This window comes from Pongo pygmaeus, chromosome 2 (assembly GCF_028885625.2).
Source record: "Pongo pygmaeus isolate AG05252 chromosome 2, NHGRI_mPonPyg2-v2.0_pri, whole genome shotgun sequence".
In the NCBI taxonomy this organism is placed as follows: Eukaryota; Metazoa; Chordata; class Mammalia; order Primates; family Hominidae; genus Pongo; species Pongo pygmaeus.
This window is the reverse complement of record NC_085930.1, coordinates 99918996-99941851: the sequence shown is the minus strand read 5'-3', so window position 1 is coordinate 99941851 and position 22856 is coordinate 99918996. Positions and strand designations below refer to the sequence as shown.

Sequence of the window (22856 nt, the reverse complement as noted above, 5' to 3'; positions counted from 1 at the left end):
ATAATCTTTAGGATTCCTTGCAATTCAAAACTTTTTGGAAAAAAAAATGTAATTATTCCTTTTAAATACTGGCAGTTGGTCTTTGGTCCAGAACATAATTGTCTAATTTAACATTGTTTCTGTGGTAAAAGTTAGATTTGATATACATTTCCACTTACAGAGCCTTTTTCAGGAATTTATTCTGCTTCAAAGATCAAGGACTTCCTTTCAGTAAAACTTAACGGCAGTGCTTAGGAATGGAATGCTCTGGAAGGATTGTCTTCTAATTAATGAGAAAGGAGCTTATTTTGTGGGGGAGGTTCTAAAATGCCTTTATATGTGCACTGAGTGTAATTCCAAAGTTGTACAGTAAACACTCCATGGATACTGGGTTACTTGTTTTTGCTCCAGAGATACTTAACTGAACTCCTTTATTGATTGCCCTGAGGTATAGCTATGGAAAGTAGAGGTGATGCTACTAAATACAAATTCAACATAGGCTTACAAATATCTTAGAGGAGCTTTTCTGGCTTTGAACTGTAAACGTCAATGTAGCTATATTCATGATAATTATATCTTGATTGTACCTTCTTAGGGAAAGGATTGTCAATGGTCCTAATTGAACAAAGAAGTTAAGATAGCACATGCAAACATACACATCCTTGTGTGCCCAAACATACGGACTCTCTCACACTGTTAAATAATGCATGAGCAAAATATTAAGTGCAAGGTACAGTCTAACACATATCACTCTGCAGTATGTGGTAAGTGCCAAATGAACAGGATAAATTTAAGTACTGTAATTTCAAAGAACGAGTCATTAGCAAAGGCTAAAAATGGTCAAGGAAGGCTTCCTGGAAAAAGTGAGCTTGGAGCTGGGCATTGACAGATGAGTCACACTGTGCCTCGTGATGCAGTGTGCAGGATTGGTCCAGCCAGGGTCAAGTGGATGGCTCTCAGGCCAGTCCATACCCTCCTCTGGGGAAACTGGGGCAAGTCTGCTGGCTGCCTCACTCCTTCCCTGTGAATGCAGCCCCTTATTCCTAAATCATATGCTTGTCTGCCGTTGGTGATTTTGGGTGCTTCATGGGCTTTGGGTCAAGGCAGGGGGTTCTTAAGTGGGGAGGGGAGGAAAGGGAGTTTAGGATCAAGTTTGTTGTGGGGAAGTATCTGAATGATTCATTTCCTGTGTGTGTCTGAATCTTTCTTTGGAGATGAGTTGATGAGGGCAAGCTTTGGCTGTGGATTTCTCTCTGGTGATGTGATTTGATTTGATGGATAATTATGGAAGAGAAGGAAAAGGAGATTCAGGATTCAGACACAGAAAAACCTGACACCATTCACAAACACTTTCCTCCACCCACAGAAACCCAAATACTTAGATTGTGCCTTGTGGCAGGGGCAGTAGGGTGGCTGGAGAGAGCTGTCACATGCGCTCACTTGCCCAGCTCCATGGATTGTTTACTTGGCAGCCATAGCTGTCGATAGTTGGTTATACGAATGGGGTGTGTTTGGCCAGGATCCCACAGTCTCACTTAGGCCTTTCATAATAGTCATGACAGGTTCTCTGTGGTCAGGGAGGCTGGGATAGAGGTGGGGGAGCTGGAAAAGGATGGGCCACCTCTGTCCTGTCCATAGGGTGACAGCCACAGTTCTCCATAGGAACTAAACCTGCAGGTGTGTCAATTAACCGTGAACCCTAAACAGGAAAATAATATCGTCTTTTTTAGACCTCCGCAATTTGTGTCTCTGCATAAGACAATGAGTTTTATTGCAAAGGCCTAGTTACAAAAAAGCGTGACCTGTGTGATGATGACTGCGACTGTCTCAAGCTGTTCTGCTTTGGTAGGACGGTCCAAACCAGAACCAGGGCCAGGCTTCCTTGACAAATCCTCTCTAAAGGAACAGGTGGTAGAAAACTTCTGACCCTCAGTGATTGGACTCAAAACATTCTCTGGAAGTGCCTTAGACATTACCCTGGTTTTACAAATGAGAAAACTACCACTCAGTCCATGGACTGATTTGTTTGAGGTTACCAAACTCTTCTTGCCTGTCTCTTTCTCTCTTTACATGCTGTTAATTTGTTGTGGACTGCCAGATTTACATCTCTTCCCCTGACCTGTTGGTCTTCTAGACTTGTATGTTTCAAAAGCATCTCAAGCTTGCCACGTGCAAAATGGAACCCAGCTCTTTCTCCAAGCCTGGCCACTCCCAGCCCTTCCAGTCCCAGTGGATGGTGTCAAGTCCACCTAGGTGCTGACCCCACAAGTTGAGCCTGAGAATGTCTTGGATTTCTTTTTATCCCTCTACCATTGAAATCATCACTTTTTTGACCCTCTCTGCCTCTGGTTTATTTATTTATTTATTTATTTATGTTTTAGAGATTGGGTCTCACTCTGTCACCCAGGCTGGAATGCAGTGACACGATCTCGGCTCACTGCAGTCTCGACCTCCCAGGCTCAAGCGATTCTCCCACCTCAGCCTCCTGAGTAGCTGAGACTACAGGCATGTGCCACCATGCCCAGCTAATTTTTGTGTTTTTTATAGAGACAGGGCTTCACCATGTTGCCCAGGCTGGTCTCGAACTCATAAGCTCAAGTGATCCACCTGCGTTGGCCTCTCAAAGTGCTGGGGTTACAGGCGTGAGCCACGGTGCCCAGCCTTCTGGATTTATTTTGAATCTCTCCACTTATTTCTCTTTGTCTCTGCTACCACCTCCCTGATCTAACCACCACCATCCTTTGTGCCTCCAGTCTCTTCTCCACACAGTCTCCAGAGTGGCCTTTTAAAAACAAAGCCGAGCATGTTTCCCATCTCAATGCCCGTTTAGAGAACATCTTTATATGAACAGAACTCAGGCTTTGTGCTGGCGTCCACAGGCTGTGTGTGGTCCCTGTCTCTCTCCTGCAACCCTGTCCATCCTCCCTCTTGGCCATGGCACACTGGCCATATCAGCATCATTTCAGTGTCCTTTGAATGATAAATACTTGTTGCCACAGAACTTTCAAACATAGTTTTCCACCTGAAAACTTCTTTTTATCCATTAGTTTGTAGCTTAGATGTCACCTCTGTTAGGCCTTCATGGATTCCTCCATCTAAAAAGTCCTCCCATATTTTTCTCTACCATTATGGCCAGCTTGTTTTCTTGACAGCATCATTTATGATTGTTTATTAATTGATCTGGTTATTCTCTGTGCCGACTGCTGGCAGGAAAGGGCTGACATTTGTTTTGCACCCCCGTAGGAGCGTCCTTTTATTCCCAGCTGGCCTCCTATTACTGTACCTTCCCCTCACTCCTCCACACTTGTCTCCTTGCTGTTCCTCAGCCGTGCCAGGCTTGCTCTGCCCTGGGGCCTTTGCACTTGCTCAGCCTTCTGTTAAGAACTTTTTTTTAATACTGGTATCTACGTAGCTGACTCTCATTTTCTTTAGATCTTTACTCAGAGTCACCTTTTCAGTGATGCTAGCTCTGGCCCCGGTGTCTAAAACTGCACCTGCCCCTGACACTCCATACTGAACTTCTTGGCTTTATTTTTCTCCTTTGTGCTTCTCCCTGTCCACCATTTGGCACATTTTACTTACGCCATTTATTGTCTGTCTCCCCAGCTAGAATGACATCTCCATGAAGGCAAGGAGTTTCTTCTGTTCTTTCACTGTTGTATGTCCAGTATCTCAAATAGCTTTGGGCACACAGGCATGCTATACATGGTTGAATGAATGAATGAATGAGTGATTTCATGAACAAAGTGTCCAGTGACTGGCACATAGTGGGCTCTCCTTATCCTTTTTATTGTGGTGAGATACAGTGTATCATTTTAACAATTTTTAAGAGCACAGTTCAATGACATTACGTTTGTATTGTTGTGTAACCATCACCACTATCTGCTCCCTACACTTTTCTGAAATGAAAGAGTCGAAGAATAAGCAAGTAATTGAGTGAGGGACTCTTGGCAAAGCAGTTGTACAGTATCGATCTCTTGACTTGGAGGCCCAGGGGGTCCTTTCCATTGCACTGTGCTCTGGAGGAGGAAGGGCGAGAAGATGAGTCTGAGCCCCATCTCAGGGTGCTTGATGCATGCAGCAAGGAAGCTCAGTGTTTCCACACGTTTCAGGTTGCCTCTGTTCTAAATGATGAGGGTGCTACCCTGTCTCTCCTTCCTTCTGCCGTGCACACACCTGCTCACACAGGCACCATGTGTACACATCCCTTCCTCTGCACTGGAGGAAGCGCCTTTGCAGTATTTCCAGCTCATGGGATGGTGTGAAAGGGATGTGCTCATTCTCCTTTGAACCGTTCTCACCGAATCTCCATCACGAGGGGACTCTCTCTGCCTCCCTTGGTGTTCTCGTCAGCACCTCGTCAGGTGAGTATTCCATTGATGGCAGGGAAGTGTTTATTTTTAATTCTAAAGTAAATCAGATTACATAGAACATAAAATGTTAAGTGTTGGGTCAAAACCATTGACTATGAAATTCTCCCAGATGGATGAAAGGCGGGGGCTTGTTTCCAGCCTTTAACCGCTTCTTCTCACAAGCTGGTTAAATTCTACGAGAAGTCCATTCTTGCGAGCACTTCGCCATCGCAGGCCCTTCCGTTGGGGAGCTGTGGCATTGCCCCCACCCCCAGCACACTCACACCTCCCAGCAGACGGGAACATTCTCATGCTCACTGTCACTCACGTGTGTGCTGTCCCACACGTGTTCTCACTCATATGCACTAATTACACACACACACCCAACCCGCAGGTTTGCTTTTGACACTCCAGGAATTACATGGGAGCAGCCAGAGAGCCCAAAGTAAGCCTTGAGATGACTTTAACCCCTGTGAAGCCCACATGGTAAGACCCCTGCTCAGACCCACACGACAGGCTCCTGCTTATCACGTGAGTTGCTCTGGATTCCTCGATGATGTTGCAGTGGTGTCTTCTCGACAGAACCTCATTGAGGTCTTGAGACAGGAGCGCAGGCCAGGCGCATCTAAGTGTTCGAGGTCTTCTTTGTTGAATTCTACAGCATTATGTGTGCCTCCAGGATGTGCCTGGCACATGGTTGGCCTCGGGTGTTTGGAGAGGACTGGGTGTAGGCCAGGCCCTAGAGGAGCTTATAGGACAGTGCTGGTGGCGGAGGTGCCCATACCCGCGTCCTGCATGATGTCGTGAGCGTGATACCCCTATCTGTGCACAGGAAGCTGCGGGAGCTCGGAGGAAAAGAGAACCTTGCTCTGTGGGGTGGGAATGCAGGTCAAGGTCAGGGGAGAGTTCAGAGAGGCACTTGCCAACCTGAAGGTGTGGAGATGCTGCCGTGCATGGGCAGGAAGCGGAGTGGTGGGGCAGAGAAGTCAGGGTGTGGGGTGGGGGCATGGTTCCGGGCAGCTTCCTATTTTGTCTTGTCAGCAGTAGGTAGAAACTGGATTGAATCGGGATTATGCTCACTTCTGTTGTTAGCTCTGATCATTTGTTGTTTGACTTCCTGCTTTCCCACTAGAGATATGAGTACATGGCAAGAGATTTCTGAATTCCCACACCACAGGTGTGGCCATGGTGCACAGCGTTGCAAGGTCCAGGGTCAGCCATCATTTTGCTGGTAAGGAAGGCATAAACTAACAGCCCAGTAGACAAATAGCAGTGTCCCTTCATGCCGTTGTTACTTTGTGAGAGTAAAGACACACACCAATTGGTTTAATGTATTCAAGTAGATTTTCTACTAGTCGTGTCCATTTAAAAAAATCACCAGTCAGTTCTCTTTATCGGAAAAGGTGCTAGATACCTGTAGTTGAGCATGTGATGAGATCTGGTGTTTTGTTAATTGCAGTATTTGATGATACTGGCAAAAGTCACTAAGAGAATCCTCAAAACATCTTGTTAGAAATGGGAAGAATATTCCTTGACTGGCAAATTTTTTTTCTGTTTTTAAAATTAAGCTTATAAATGGCTGGAAAAATTAGTTATTTTTTCCAGGCTTTAGTTGGGAAGAGATTTTTGTGTCTGGTGGGAACGTTCCCTCTCTCCGTTGATGCTTGAGAAAGCTACAAGACACTGATGGTGTTGGTGGCAGCTTTGCCTTATCGGCTCTCCTGGATGTCTTGGCCTCAGATAAGACACTTAACCCATAGCGGGAGCATGCTGCTGCTTTTCAGCTGGGAAACGTTACCATCTGTTTCCATCACAGTGGCCCATGACGAAGTTGAAAGATGCCTCTGACATTTGTTGTATTACAAAAATGCCAAGAGTCTCCTAAAGTTTGACTCATAGGTCAGTTTGCTCTCTTAAAACAAAATGGCAACCAATGAAAGTTTTCTGGTGAGTGTTATCCTCCGAAATTTTAAGTGGATTTAAATAAAGTTTAGTCCATGGATGAGAGGATTCTCAGTGAAATCTTCAGTGTGCAGAATTACTAAGGGCCATTGAGCAGAGTCATTGCTTTCTGTAATGTTTTCCCATAAGAACACAAGAATCTCCATCCTCCATCAGACTGATGGTTTTCCCAGTCAAGCATTTTGCCACCGAGAATGGAATTAAGGGAGTTGCTGTGAGAAGACCCCATAACCCTTCCAGCCATCACCTCAAAAACGTAGGAGTGTGCTTTAAATATGTGTAACTCCCCTTAATAAGCTATTATGGAGCCATTACTCATACGATTCTTGAATTTGTCTAAATTGCATTTGCAGCAATTTTTATTTTGGGCTGTTACCATCTGGTGGAACGTGCGGGCAGTCTGAACAGCAGCCAGTCAGGATTTACCCCATATCACCACCAAAGGATCTCAGTCCTTTTTCCATTCAATTTCAATGCTGATTCATTTGATTCAGTAAGTAGAATTGATAAATGCCTACATTGTTCACCTGCGTGTTGATTTTTGGCTCTTTTTAAGGTCATTGCTTTAAATCATGTCACCAGTCAGTTCTTATTCTTCCTCTTAGTATGTAAGAAGTGCAGCTTCTAAATATTGGTTCCAAAGGCACAACTCACCATATTTTCTGTTTCATTTTCTACAGGGGCAATCGGAGCTATAGAGCCTCTGGTTGGTAACACTCATCGTAGAATAGTGAGGTGTGGGCCTCAGAGAGGCTGAGGTTATCCCTGGCCCCATTGTTCACTGGCCATGTGGTTTGGAGTGCTTTGCTGCATCTCCCTGGGGTCGGCTTCCTCATCTGTGAGGTGGGGGTAATAGGTGGCTTCTCATAGAATTGGACTCATTCAGACTCCCTCAGTTGCAAGTGACAGCCCAGTTTCAGTGGACTTCTGTGAAAGGTGCAGCTGACCTCAGGTGGTGCTCGATTCCAGGGGGTGCTGGGGAGGAGCTGTCTCTTTCTTCATCTCTCATCAGGGATTGTCTCTGTTTGGCTTTCTCCTAGGATGTGGTGGCGAAATAGCCACTGGCAGCCCTGGATTTATATCTTACCAGTGTGGCAACCCAGCCAAAAGAGACAGCATTTTTCTAATAGAAAAATTAGAGAAATCCTGTGGAGGTATCTGAGTGCTTGGCATGGGGCACAGTCTGTTCTTTTCTGTTGCGGCCAAGGGAGGAGAGTTTTCTGGCCCTGCAATGGCCGGAAGATGGAGTCACTTTTACCCAAACCACATGGGGAAAGGATTCCCCACAGAGACGGAGGTTCTCACCAGGGGAAGTGGAGGGAGGCATTTACAACAGTGTGAGATTACAACAGTGGCCGCCCTGGAGATGTGAGGGCTGTGAGGCGATGCAGGCAGAGCTCCTCGGGCAGAATTCTGTCATGCAGAATTCCCAGTAGATGGAATCCAGCCTCTTTTTTCCTTCCCTTTAGTACTTAAGGAATTCAGCTTCTTTAGATTGCTTCTAAAGGCATTTCTTTCAAACATTAAGTTGATTCTACCTTTAATACTTTTATAAACTTTTAATTCTACATCCTCTCAACCTGGATATGTTTTGGAAAGATTTGTTTTAAGAGGGAGGTTGGTATGGCAGGGGGAAATTTCACTTAATCTGCTTTTTGTCATTCAGTCAAAAATTACATATGGAGCCTCTGCTGCATACAGAACACCCCAAAGTCTGTGGGAGATGGAAAGGAACCATGAGAAGCCCCTTTCCTGGGGTGTCTGTGGCTCAGTTGGAATGTGTGGTGGGTCAAGTGTGTAGATTCTGTGATATAAGGTGGAATATGGGCAAGTGCTGTTAGGGAGGTGGGAAGCTGGAGGGAGCCCAGAGTGGAGCAGAGCTCCATCCAGCTGGGACAATACAGGAGGACTAGATGGAGGGGGTGGTATCTGAGCCAGGCCTGAGGAGGGATGTGGTTTTATAGGCATAGCTGTTGGGGGCAGAGTGGGTGGAAGGAGGAGTGGCCCAGCAGAGGTGAGGGAGAGGGAGCTGACAGGTTCATTCTTGATGCTTACTTTATGCCAGGCTCTGGGCATTTGGACAAGTAACAGTTCATTGCTCTATCCAAGGAAGAACCCCATCAAGTCATGGGTGCCCAGACGAAAGTCTTTAAGGAGTCGAGAGAGGGCGTGGAGGAGGCAGCCTTCAAGTTTCCTGAAAGGCACAGAGTTGCGATGGTGAGGATGAATCTGTGAAATGATGATGATTCCTGGGTTTCTGGAGGCTGAGGTCTACAAGGAGGGTGGTGCAGTGGAGCCAGGTGGTAGAAGACCTTGAATGCCAGAGTAAGGAGTTTGGCGGAGATTGTTGAGGCACTAGTTCTTCAGGGAAGGCCTCACAGGTATGTGTTCTGTGCACTTGCCCAGGGCCCCATGCTCAGCTTAATGCTGTGGTATTGTCCTCTTGAAATTCTTAATACTTTTCAAACAAGGAGCCCTGAATTTTCATTTTGCACTGACCTTGCAAATCAAAGCATGCCTGGGGGATGATGTACTTTAGAACAGAGCTGTGCTTTAGAGAAGAGGTTGTGCCATCGTTGGGAAGCTGTTTCTATCCTTTTGAGGAAGGGGGAGTAAAGGGCCCAGACGAGGATGGGTATGCTGGGGATGGAGGGAATTCCTCTGACAGCCTGTGGCCAGGCCCAAGCAGCAGGTGGAGGAGGAGCTGCCATCAGCTCTTGACTGGGAGTCATTCTTGGAGCTGTCCTGTAAGTCAGGCCTGCAGGTGACATCCAGGGATAATGCTGGTGTTCCAAACGGCAATTGAGAAGACTGTCTTAATATTTTTACTCTCAACAGTAAGCTAAAGCTGACATTGGCAGGCTCATTCAATGAATGTGAAATAACCAGAAAAGACATTCCAAGGCATTCTGGAATCAAACAGATGGACGGAGCAAACATGTTAAAAACAGTAAATCACAACTTGAACTTCAGCTAATCATAATCACATTTCTCTTTCCTTGTTTAATTTTGAAACATCTTCCTAAGTAGTTTTTTATTTTGGTTGCTTTTACTTAAGAGACCTTGTTATTATAGGGCACCCCAGTTAAAGATGCCTCATATATGACATCTGAACCAAAAAACCTTATCATTTAGGACATGATATCCTTTCTGAGGTTTGAGAAGTGGCCATTTTGTCTCTTACAAAGATTTGTAGGGAATTTACTGAGGGAATTGTTGAGGGACTAATGAACAATTCTTGTTCACATAGAAATGAACAAAACTGCATTTACCCAGTGATTTTCAAAAACATACTCCCAGTAAATCAAGGTTGCTCTGAACTGAACTTAGGGTCTCAACCAGCTGCAGACCAGTTACATCTTAGCAAGCAGGGCTTTGAGTGGTGCAGTGGGCAGAGTGTGTGGCTCTGACCTATCAGGTGTGATCCCCTCCTACTGTGCGCTGTTTCGTGTCTGGCACAGACACAGGCAAAGCACTTTTGCTGAAAGGACAGAAAGACTCAAGGTGAAGGCAGTGCCGTGCAGGTCCCGGATGCTGTGCTGAGTGTCTTGGAACTGAGGAAGCCGCTGATGGCCAGCGGGGCCAGGGCAGGGCTTGTGAAAAGATTCAAGGCTTCATTCCAGTCACATGGACAGACTGGTACTGCTTTTAACATTTTTATCAAAAAGGGCTGCAGGCAGGTACAAAGACCACTGCAGCCTTTCCTGTCCTCATGGCATTGCCCTATAACTGGCCACCTAAAATGACCTTCTCTTCTCCTGCATCCTTTTAGGATTGGGTAACTTGGTACCGTTCAGATGTGCCATGCTAAAAAAATGAGGGTGCTTTCTTTTGAGGGAGTTGTGGAGGAATACATGATGTCCTATATGGGAGGCTCATAAGGTTAGTGAGGTAAAAAAAAGAATCAAGAGTTTTTCTTGCTCTGCTCATTCACCCATAGTGATGGAGAGATTTGATTTCATCTGGACGCTTGTGTTCCACTGACAGTGAGTACTGCTCAGCCAGTGCTCGGCACTAGGTAGTTAGGTGTGTCTTTTACAATGTTTAGCACAGTGAATAGAGAAAGTGCCTGGCAGATGCTTGGCCATCTCCTTTGTATCTCCCATAGTACCAAGTTTCTTGCCTTGTGCACAGTAGGTGCTTGTCTGTGGGGCAAATAGATACATTTGCAGTTGAAGTAATCCTGTTTATCTGCCTGAAGTAAGAGACATTCACCATCTGTAGAGTGGGAATTGTGACTTCCTCTAGATGCAGGGACAGTTTTGTGATAAAGCATCCTCATAACCTCACTTGGCCCTTTTTGGCACAAAGACCTATGAAGGCAGAGACCATGACCTATTTTGCTCAGCATTTATTTCCCAGTGCAAATACTCAGTATTTGTTGAATGAATAAACAAATGGGATACACCCGTCTTTCTTAAATTGCAGAAGTTCATTGCTTAAAGTAGCCATGTATGTCTTCGTCAAAGTTTCTTCAGTTCTCAAAATCTTCTCGTATATGTCTGTGCATACACACACTCACTCAACACAGCAGTTGGCATACAATGGCCGTTTGGTATTTGTTTTGCAAATGAAGTTAGTAAGTGGCAGTAGGTAAAGAAAAGGGCACTGACTGGGAGGTGGAAGATCTGGACCCAAGTCCAGGTTTGGCCACCTAAGCAATCTGGAGACCTTGTTAAGGGGCTAGGTATCCTGTCTCGGCCAGTGAGAATCTTGCTGTCTAAATGGGGCTAATCACTGCTCTGCATATCTTGAGGGTGGTTTATCCAGCTCACAAGAAAAAACTGATGCGCAACGCTTGTCAAAGTTAAGCCTTGTACATGTGTGAGGACTTTGTTCTTGTCACCAATACATGCTCGGATCCCCATGTTGGATGTGTGGCTAATGTGTATGCACCTTCTCCCTAGTCCACCCTGAGAGCTGAGGGTGTCATTTTACCTAAATAAAGAAATACATTGTTAATGTAGAAAATTTAGAATTCACAGAAAATTGTAAGTAACAACAATTACCTGCAGACCGTAGCCCAGAGATAACCACCGTTAATCTTGTGGGATGTTTCTTTTTGTACCTCTCCTAGGCAGGTACATTCACATCACACACACACAAAGACACGGTATTACTTCAGTCACCTAATCATTTTTGTATCAAATTTTTGTATCAAATTTACCCAAGTAGATAACCCATTCCACGAAAAGAAAGAGACTTAACTTTGTTGTTCTGTTACTTTCTCAGGGCCTAGTGCGCTATGAGACCGAGCAGGTATTTGTTAAATACTTAATGGCTTTCTAGAACATCAGGGCTGACAAGATTCTGAGTTATAATCTAATGTTCTCCGTTGAAGTGCAGGGGAACGAAGGCCTGTGGAGAGAAGCAGGCCCAGGGTCCTAGGGCTGGATGTAGCTGAGCTAGAACTCAGAAATGTGCTGTTGTCTTGCCCACGTCTACTCCCTACTAATAAGTTAAGAGGCACATGCAAGAAGGCCCATCTGGTTGGTGCTTCTAGCAGAGAAGCTGATTCTTGCTTAATTTTGACCACATCTCTAGGTTTGTGGTTACTGCTCGGAGTCAGGATAGCATCTGGGTATCTCGAAGCTGCTGTCTCCAGTGGAGCCTTTGGACCGATCCCACAAAGTTATGCTAATTTCTACATCAGCCTACATCTGGGGTCCTTCTCCTGGTTATCATTGTTTGTACTGTATGCACAGATCCTGCGCCCTTACTTAATAATCCAGCCTTGGTGGGAGTATATTCTCCTGTGTTTTTGTTGGAATATACCAACCCTGTATTGCCCTGCCCTGCCTTTCGAGCATCGTGGAAAGAAGTCCTCCTTTCTATAGGTGGTTCTTCCCTCATGCTCTTACCCTCCCTTCCTGTGGTGTCTTACTGAGCCAGTCATTCATTCCCCAGCAAACATTTCATGTTTACAGTCCTCAACTAGGCTATACTGTGGAAGATTCAGCAGATGTGCAAGCCCAGCCTTTCAGGATCTGAGTCGAGAGAGAGAGGGGACATTATATAGAGAAATTATAGCTCAGTTTATAAAGTGGCCAGTGACCCAGGAGAGTGGCAGAACACAGGCTGTGGATCCTGGGTGGCAGGAGGACTTTGTCATGGTTATTGGGGGTATAGGGAGCTGGGCAGGCAGGGATTTGAAAAGAGGGGCATTAGAGCTTGACTTGGAAAGGAAGTTTGGGATGTGAACATTTGGAGAGTGCAGGAGAAAGCATTCCTGGCAGAGGAACAAGTAGTAGATGAGAAGGGTCACAGGTGGATCCCCAGGTGGGGGTAGCCAAGGACTCTCAGGATCTGGGAGCTCAATAGCAGCAAGTTGAGTTCTGCCCCTCTGCAGGCCACGACCTGGAAAAACATCACCTCCCAAGCCCCTCACTGCCTTTCCTGGTCCACTGCTATTGGTGCAAGTAGCCTGGTAAGTTGATACAAGCAGTTTTCCTTTGGGACAAGGGACTTGGTGAGGGGGTCTGTGGACTCCTAAGAGCCTTCCAGTGGATTCCAGGTGATTTGGGAACTTCCTAAAATTGCACAGATGATTTTGTGTACATGTGCACCTTTCCCCCACAACTTTCAGAGATCTCTGTTACCCTTGAAAGTATAGGAGGAAGAGGGTCGGCATGTGGATTAATTTTAAAACCATATTTAAAAAACTCTCAAATCACGTGAAGTTTGTAGTGGAAAGCTCCATTCAGTTTGAAAGCCTTCACCATTCTCAGGCACAGCTCACTGATCTCCTTAGTCTGTGCACCCCTGATGGGCAAGATTATGTCTCATCCCTGCCCAGAACTTGGCCTCAGAATCTTATTTGTGATGTTTGTTCAAGGAATAAAATAGCTTTGATGTGGATATAAATTTGCATGTGTGCTGACTTGCAATAGAGTGGATTTTTTTTTTTTTAATTGCTACCTCTAGGATCCTAAGGCTGACTTTGTGTGGAGGAGACATTTCCAATGTCAGTCTTCCTGCCTGGTCCCTACCTGACCCTCCTTATTAAGCACAGAAACAAGCCTTGGCATGTCCTGCCAGCAAGCTGAGGGCTGGGGCTGTCTGGCCCGTACTTGCCAAATGTAGTCTGAGCTATCTTCTCTCTAAAGGACTCTTCAGCCCCATGACCCCCAAGTATAGAGCCAGACCCAAATGTGCCTCTTCACATGTTCCAAGGTGGGCATGCTTGGGAACCTTGTCCAACCCGTCCTTGACCTGAGGGGTCTGCAGCAGCAGCCCATGCTTGTTTTAGGCAGTATAAGGACTCCTGTGGCTGCAGAACCACCAGGTGGGACTCTCCTCAGGGGCTGCTTCTTGGTGAATCTGCACTCTGTTTATAATCAAAAGCTCTGCCAGATGGACATGAGGTGCCCAGCAGAGGGTAGGAACACTGGCAGCTGCCTTGGCATTTTGTAAGTAGGTATACAAGTTGCTGGCCCATCAGAGAGTTGTAAGGTGCTGGAATGACAGAGCCATTTGCTTTCCCATGTGACATAGTCTGTTTTTTTTTTAATTTTATTTTTTATTTATTTATTTATTTATTTATTTATTTATTTATTATTATTATACTTTAGGTTTTAGGGTACATGTGCGCAATGTGCAGGTTAGTTACATATGTATACATGTGCCATGCTGGTGCACTGCACCCACTAACTCGTCATCTAGCATTAGGTATATCTCCCAATGCTATTCCTCCCCTCTCCCCCCACCCCACAACAGTCCCCAGAGTGTGATGATCCCCTTCCTGTGTCCATGTGTTCTCATTGTTCAATTCCCACCTATGAGTGAGAATATGCGGTGTTTGGTTTTTTGTTCTTGCGATAGTTTACTGAGAATGATGATTTCCAATTTCATCCATGTCCCTACAAAGGCCATGAACTCATCATTTTTTATGGCTGCATAGTATTCCGTGGTGTATATGTGCCACATTTTCTTAATCCAGTCTATCATTGTTGGACATTTGGGTTGGTTCCAAGTCTTTGCTATTGTGAATAATGCTGCAATAAACATACGTGTGCATGTGTCTTTATAGCAGCATGATTTATAGTCCTTTGGGTATATACCCAGTAATGGCATGGCTGGATCAAATGGAATTTCTAGTTCTAGATCCCTGAGGAATCGCCACACTGACTTCCACAAGGGTTGAACTAGTTTACAGTCCCACCAACAGTGTAAAAGTGTTCCTATTTCTCCACATCCTCTCCAGCACCTGTTGTTTCCTAACTTTTTAATGATTGCCATTCTAACTGGTGTGAGATGGTATCTCATTGTGGTTTTGATTTGCTTTTCTCTGATGGCCAGTGACGGTGAGCATTTTTTCATGTGTTTTTTGGCTGAATAAATGTCTTCTTTTGAGAAGTGTCTGTTCATGTCCTTTGCCCACTTTTTGATGGGGTTGTTTGTTTTTTTCTTGTAAATTTGTTTGAGTTCATTGTAGATTCTGGATATTAGCCCTTTGTCAGATGAGTAGGTTGCGAACATTTTCTCCCATTTTGTAGGTTGCCTGTTCACTCTGATGGTAGTTTCTTTTGCTGTGCAGAAGCTCTTTAGTTTAATTAGATCCCATTTGTCAATTTTGGCTTTTGTGGCCATTGCTTTTGGTGTTTTAGACATGAAGTCCTTGTCCATGCCTATGTCCTGAATGGTAATGCCTAGGTTTTCTTCTAGGGTTTTTATGGTTTTAGGTCTAACATTTAAGTCTTTAATCCATCTTGAATTCATTTTTGTATAAGGTATAAGGAAGGGATCCAGTTTCAGCTTTCTACATATGGCTAGCCAGTTTTCCCAGCACCATTTATTAAATAGGGAATCCTTTCCCCATTGCTTGTTTTTCTCAGGTTTGTCAAAGATCAGATAGTTGTAGATATGCGGTGTTATTTCTGAGGGCTCTGTTCTGTTCCATTGATGTATATCTCTGTTTTGGTACCAGTACCATGCTGTTTTGGTTACTGTAGCCTTGTAGTATAGTTTGAAGTCAGGTAGCGTGATGCCTCCAGCTTTGTTCTTTTGGCTTAGGATTGACTTGGCGATGCGGGCCCTTTTTTGGTTCCATATGAACTTTAAAGTAGTTTTTTCCAATTCTGTGAAGAAAGTCATTGGTAGCTTGATGGGGATGGCATTGAATCTGTAAATTACCTTGGGCAGTATGGCCATTTTTACGATGTTGATTCTTCCTACCCATGAGCATGGAATGTTCTTCCATTTGTTTGTATCCTCTTTTATTTCCTTGAGCAGTGGTTTGTAGTTCTCCTTGAAGAATTCCTTCACGTCCCTTGTAAGTTGGATTCCTAGGTATTTTATTCTCTTTGAAGCAATTGTGAATGGGAGTTCACTCATGATCTGGCTCTCTGTCTGTCTGTTACTGGGGTATAGGAATGCTTGTGATTTTTGTACATTGATTTTGTATCCTGAGACTTTGCTGAAGTTGCTTATCAGCTTAAGGAGATTTTGGGCTGAGACAATGGGGTTTTCTAGATATACCATCATGTCGTCTGCAAACAGGGACAATTTGACTTCCTCTTTTCCTAATTGAATACCCATTATTTCCTTCTCCTGCCTAATTGCCCTGGCCAGAACTTCCAACACTATGTTGAATAGGAGTGGTGAGAGAGGGCATCCCTGTCTTGTGCCAGTTTTCAAAGGGAATGCTTCCAGTTTTTGCCTATTCAGTATGATATTGGCTGTGGGTTTGTCATAGATAGCTCTTATTATTTTGAGATACGTCCCATCAATACCTAATTTATTGAGAGTTTTTAGCATGAAGCGTCGTTGAATTTTGTCAAAGGCCTTTTCTGCATCTATTGAGATAATCACGTGGTTTTTGTCTTTGGTTCTGTTTATATTCTGGATTACATTTATTGATTTGCGTATATTGAACCAGCCTTGCATCCCAGGGATGAAGCCCACTTGATCATGGTGGATAAGCTTTTTGATGTGCTGCTGGATTCTGTTTGCCAGTATTTTATTGAGGATTTTTGCATCAATGTTCATCAAGGATATTGATCTAAAATTCTCTTTTTTGGTTGTGTCTCTGCCCGGCTTTGGTATCAGGATGATGCTGGCCTCATAAAATGAGTTAGGGAGGATTCCCTCTTTTTCTATTGATTGGAATAGTTTCAGAAGGAATGGTACCAGTTCCTCCTTGTACCTCTGGTAGAATTCGGCTGTGAATCCATCTGGTCCTGGACTTTTTTTGGTTGGTAAACTATTGATTATTGCCACAATTTCAGCTCCTGTTATTGGTCTATTCAGAGATTCAACTTCTTCCTGGTTTAGTCTTGGCGGAGTGTATGTGTTGAGGAATTTATCCATTTCTTCTAGATTTTCTAGTTTATTTGTGTAGAGGTGTTTGTAGTATTCTCTGATGGTAGTTTGTATTTCTGTGGGATCGGTGGTGATATCCCCTTTATCATTTTTTATTGCATCTATTTGATTCTTCTCTCTTTTTTTCTTTATTAGTCTTGCTAGCAGTCTATCAATTTTGTTGATCCTTTCAAAAAACCAGCTCCTGGATTCATTAATTTTTTGAAGGGTTTTTTATGTCTCTATTTCCTTTAGTTCTGCTCTGATTTTAGTTATTTCTTGCCTTCTGCTAGCTTTTGAATGTGTTTGCTCTTGCTTTTCTAGTTCTTTTAATTGTGATGTTAGGGTGTCAATTTTAGATCTTTCCTGCTTTCTCTTGTGGACATTTAGTGCTATAAATTTCCCTCTACACACTGCTTTGAATGCATCCCAGAGATTCAGGTATGTTGTGTCTTTGTTCTCGTTGGTTTCAAAGAACATCTTTATTTCTGCCTTCATTTCGTTACGTACCCAGTAGTCATTCAGGAGCAGGTTGTTCAGTTTCCATGTAGTTGAGCGGTTTTGAGTGAGATTCTTAATCCTGAGTTCTAGCTTGATTGCACTGTGATCTGAGAGATAGTTTGTTATAATTTCTGTTCTTTTACATTTACTGAGGAGAGCTTTACTTCCAAGTATGTGGTCAATTTTGGAATAGGTGTGGTGTGGTGCTGAAAAAAATGTATATTCTGTTGATTTGGAGTGGAGAGTTCTGTAGATGTCTATTAGGTCTGCTTGGTGCAGAGCTGAGTTCAATTCCTGGGTATCCTTGTTGACTTTCTGTCTCATTGATCTGTCTAATGTTGACAGTGGGGTGTTAAAGTCTCCCATTATTAATGTGTGGGAGTCTAAATCTCTTTGTGGATCACTCAGGACTTGCTTTATGAATCTGGGTGCTCCTGTATTGGGTGCATATATATTTAGGATAGTTAGCTCTTCTTGTTGAATTGATCCCTTTACCATTATGTAATGGCCTTCTTTGTCTCTTTTGATCTTTGTTGGTTTAAAGTCTGTTTTATCAGAGACTAGGATTGTAACCCCTGCCTTTTTTTGTTTTCCATTTGCTTGGTAGATCTTCCTCCATCCTTTTATTTTGAGCCTATGTGTGTCTCTGCACGTGAGATGGGTTTCCTGAATACAGCACACTGATGAGTCTTGACTCTTTATCCAATTTGCCAGTCTGTGTCTTTTAATTGGAGCATTTAGTCCATTTACATTTAAAGTTAATATTGTTATGTGTGAATTTGATCCTGTCATTATGATGTTAGCTGGTTATTTTGCTCGTTAGTTGATGCAGTCTCTTCCTAGCCTTGATGGTCTTTACATTTTGGCATGATTTTGCAGTGGCTGGTACCGGTTGTGCCTTTCCATGTTTAGCGCTTCCTTCAGGAGCTCTTTTAGGGCAGGCCTGGTGGTGACAAAATCTCTCAGCATTTGCTTGTCTGTAAAGGGTTTTATTTCTCCTTCACTTATGAAGCTTAGTTTGGCTGGATATGAAATTCTGGGTTGAAAATTCTTTTCTTTAAGAATGTTGAATATTGGCCCCCACTCTCTTCTGGCTTGTAGAGTTTCTGCTGAGAGATCTGCTGTTAGTCTGATGGGCTTCCCTTTGAGGGTAACCCGACCTTTCTCTCTGGCTGCCCTTAACATTTTTTCCTTCATTTCAACTTTGGTGAATCTGACAATGATGTGTCTTGGAGTTGCTCTTCTCGAGGAGTATCTTTGTGACATTCTCTGTATTTCCTGAATCTGAATGTTGGCCTGCCTTGCTAGATTGGGGAAGTTCTCCTGGATAATATCCTGCAGAGTGTTTTCCAACTTGGTTCCATTCTCCCCGTCACTTTCAGGTACACCAATCAGACCTAGATTTGGTCTTTTCACATAGTCCCATATGTCTTGGAGGCTTTGCTCGTTTCTTTTTATTCTTTTTTCTCTAAACTTCCCTTCTCGCTTCATTTCATTCATTTCATCTTCCATCGCTGATACCCTTTCTTCCATTTGATCGCATCGGCTCCTGAGGCTTCTGCATTCTTCACGTAGTTCTCGAGCCTTGGTTTTCAGCTCCATCAGCTCCTTTAAGCACTTCTCTGTATTGGTTATTCTAGTTATACATTCTTCTAAATTTTTTTCAAAGTTTTCAACTTCTTTGCCTTTGGTTTGAATATCCTCCCGTAGCTCAGAGTAATTTGATCGTCTGAAGCCTTCTTCTCTCAGCTCGTCAAAGTCATTCTCCGTCCAGCTTTGATCCGTTGCTGGTGAGGAACTGTGTTCCTTTGGAGGAGGAGAGGCGCTCTGCTTTTGAGAGTTTCCAGTTTTTCTGCTCTGTTTTTTCCCCATCTTTGTGGTTTTATCTACTTTTGGTCTTTGATGATGGTGATGTACAGATGGGTTTTTGGTGTGGATGTCCTTTCTGTTTGTTAGTTTTCCTTCTAACAGACAGGACCCTCAGCTGCAGGTCTATTGGAGTACCCGGCTGGCCGTGTGAGGTGTCAGTCTGCCCCTGCTGGGGGGTGCCTCCCAATTAGGCTGCTCGGGGGTCAGGGGTCAGGGACCCACTTGAGGAGGCAGTCTGCCTGTTCTCAGATCTCCAGCTGCGTGCTGGGAGAACCACTGCTCTCTTCAAAGCTGTCAGACAGGGACATTTAAGTCTGCAGAGGTTACTGCTGTCTTTTTGTTTGTCTATGCCGTGCCCCCAGAGGTGAAGCCTACAGAGGCAGGCAGGCCTCCTTGAGCTGTCGTGGGCTGCACCCAGTTCGAGCTTCCCAGCTGCTTTGTTTACCTAAGCAAGCCTGGGCAATGGCGGGCGCCGCTCCCCCAGCCTCGCTGCCGCCTTGCAGTTTGATCTCAGACTGCTGTGCTAGCAATCAGCGAGACTCCGTGGGCGTAGGACCCTCTGAGCCAGGTGCGGGATACAAGCTCCTGGTGCGCCGTTTTTTAAGCCCGTTAGAAAAGCGCAGTATTCAGGTGGGAGTGACCCGATTTTCCAGGTGCCGTCTGTCACCCCTTGCTTTGACTAGGAAAGGCAACTCCCTGACCCCTTGCGCTTCCCGAGTGAGACAATGCCTCGGCCTTCTTCGGCTCGCGCACGGTGCGCGCACCCACTGACCTGCGTCCACTGTCTGGCACTCCCTAGTGAGATGAACCCGGTACCTCAGATGGAAATGCAGAAATCACCCGTCTTCTGCATCGCTCACGCTGGGAGCTGTAGACAGGAGCTGTTCCTATTCGGCCATCTTGGCTCCGACCCCGACTTAAACTCCGACATAGTCTGTTTTATAATGTGGTGGTGAGATCAAGGGAGAAGAGTGGGCCCCTTCATAGTTTTTCAAAGTCCTTTTTTCCTTTTTTAGAAAAGTTCAAAGAGGACATTGACTTTCCACAGTCACGGGCATCAGCCTGTCTTGGAGAGACAGCAGCTGTGGCATGTAGTATTTTAAGGTGATGAGCCAAGTCAGGCAAGTCCTGATACAGGTAGGGTCTGGACATCGTGAGTGATCATTCTCATCCACCACTCCTCTATCTGGGCCATTCTCATTCATTCAGTAACTCATGGATTGTCTATCTATCTGGACCATTCTCATTCATTCAGTAGCTCATGGATTGTCTGTCTATCTGGACCATTCTCATTCATTCAGTAACTCATGGATTGTCTGTCTATCTGGGCCATTCTCATTCATTCAGTAACTCATGGATTGTCTGTCTATCTGGGCCATTCTCATTCATTCAGTAACTCATGGATTGTCTATCTATCTGGGCCATTCTCATTCATTCAGTAGCTCATGGATTGTCTAATATGTGCTGAGGAGAGAGGGAATAGATGCACATGGATCCTACCCTCAGCAAACTTTCTGAACAGGAGGCAATGGACGCAAACAGCTATAATTAGCACAAGGCAGCATGAAGCATCCTAAGAAACTTGGAGATGTGTGCTGGCATAGGGCTGGGGTCAGAGGTGGTTGGATTGATGTTCCTGATTCCTCCGTTCTGGGATGCTCATGTTTTATTTATTTTATCTGAAACCTGCAGAACCTTTACCACTTGTTTCTGCCTTTAACATCTTATTGCATTTATAGCCTTTCTGTTCATTTGTCTGTCCATCCATCCCTCCATCCATTCACCATCTAACATTTACCATCCTAAGACAGGATGCAGAAGAAGGAAGGAAGACTCAGCACCTGCTCTCAGGGAGCTCACCTTTGATTGCTTCCTTATGGTCCCATTTGTGTTGGGAGTTTTGTTCCCCAGCTTAACTGTAAGTTCCTTGAAGGTCAAAGACTGTCTTCTTCAGTGTTCTTGGAAGTTGAAAAATCTGTTTGGTCAGTGGATTGCTGCAGCTGTCGTCTTGGGTGTATATGCTTAACAAAAGCCATAAGAGTGTGTGTCTGCAGGGCATACCTGCCTTGCTGTTTGCTGTGCTGCACAGATGACTCTATTAGAGTCTTTTCATTCTGGTTTGGAAATCCAGAGTGGTGGGAGGGTGGGAAGGGAGGTGGGGAAAAATACAATGTCTCAATAGACCAAGTTCCCAAAAGTATATCTGTGCTTGAGGCTTTCCTGAAGAATGAAAAGCTTAATTCATGCCTTTTCTTTATGCTTCTGGTTCTTTTTGTCTTTTTTTAAGGAAAAGGATGTGTCAATTTGAGTTGCCTAATTCATTTTTAATGTGGGTCAGAGCTGCCATATTCACATGCCTTTGTCTCATCACACCTAGGCTTCTGTTGAAATGCTTGCTTCACAAATGAAGTTTAATTAATACAAATAGGGAAGTGAACACAGGGCTGATGAATCTGGGGAGACATGACTTGGTGCCTGCCCAGAGAGGTCCCTGGGTCAGATCCCTCCCGAGCCTGTTGTCAGAGGCAGATTCTTACTTAGGGATCCAGGATGCTGGGAGCATAGATTTGCTTCTTAGCAGATGTGGCTGGCTTATTTACAGTCAGAAGAATTGTCATTGTTTTAGAAAACTTTTTTTGACCAAAAAATAAAATAACCACCAACAAAAAACCCAGACTCTTGGGTTGAGGCCAGGTTTGAATCTTAAAGCAGGTTGACCTATTTTCATTACAGCATTATCAAAACTTTGTGATTCTACCTCCCTAACATGCTTTTCCTGGTGTCACATGAATTGAACACCTGATTCAAGCAGGAGAGAGAGAGTGAAGACCTTGTCCTTGTCTGGGGCGGCCCTGTTTCCCACTGTGCTGGGGTCTGAACCTCTTTGAGTAATGCCTCCCAGAGCTCACCTGCTAATGACTGTGCTCTGCCTGGGGAGGGGCTATTGGGAGGGGCTGGTCCATGCAGACAGGGCTGTACCTTTCACGAAGTGCTTTCACATCCCCTGTTTGACCTTGACAGCTTCCTAGTAAGGGAGGCAGTGCCTGCAGTGTTATCCTTGGTCCACAGGGGAGGAAAATGAAGCTCACACAGGCAGGCAGGGGGAAGGCTGGGAGAAAACTTTCAACACTGGCATACCATGGGGATTTGTCGGAGCACCTGCCTGGAGTCCCTGCCTCTGGGAACTTCGACTTCTTTCCAGATCTTTTGTTCTGTTATTTGATTTAAGTAGATCCAAATATGGTTCAGGAACAAAGCAAGCCCCAAACTGTGTATAGGATGTGTGGGTAATGGGCCAGAAAGCTCACTCCTCTGGAAAATGTTGGAAAGTGACCTCTCCTGAACATCCCAGTGACATGGCTGGACGCCCTGTTGAGATATGAGGGAAAGGGCTGGGGGACAACCCCATGGCAAGGGCACTAGCCGAAGGAATTCATGCAGAGGAGAGGAGAGGGCTTTCCCACTGTTTCCTTGCCTCTATTCTGTGTGTGTGTGTGTGTGTGCCCCCTTGGAAGATGAGAGCTTCTGGTCTTAAGGGGCCACGCCCTGTTTCTCAGCAGCCTCCTCATCTACTCTCTTGGTTTTCTTCATTCTCTTCGAGGTAACAAGTCCTCACCATTTTTTTTTTTTTTTTTTTTTTTGTGGCACTCTGCAGTGTCTCCAGTGATAAGAGCAGGTATCATAAAAAAATCAAAGCCAAATTAATCTACTTTGGTTTTTTGAAGTCACCATGGTCCACAAAAATATTTACGGGGACTGGAGATTATCTGCTGGTATTCTAAAGCTAACAGTAACGATTCTTTACATTTTTATAGAGAGCTGCAAACATTTTAGACTATCTTTACTTCTGTTTTCCTGTTATTCCTAGTACCTCTCCAGATTAGACAAGATGAT

The 22856-nt window shown here is 44.6% G+C and overlaps 1 protein-coding gene across 4 annotated transcripts in view; it reads left to right on the top strand.

Annotated features, from left to right (window-relative positions):
• CACNA1D (calcium voltage-gated channel subunit alpha1 D) overlaps positions 1-22856 on the top strand; it is a 330171-nt gene that overhangs the window by 76342 nt on the left and 230973 nt on the right. The window lies entirely within an intron of this gene.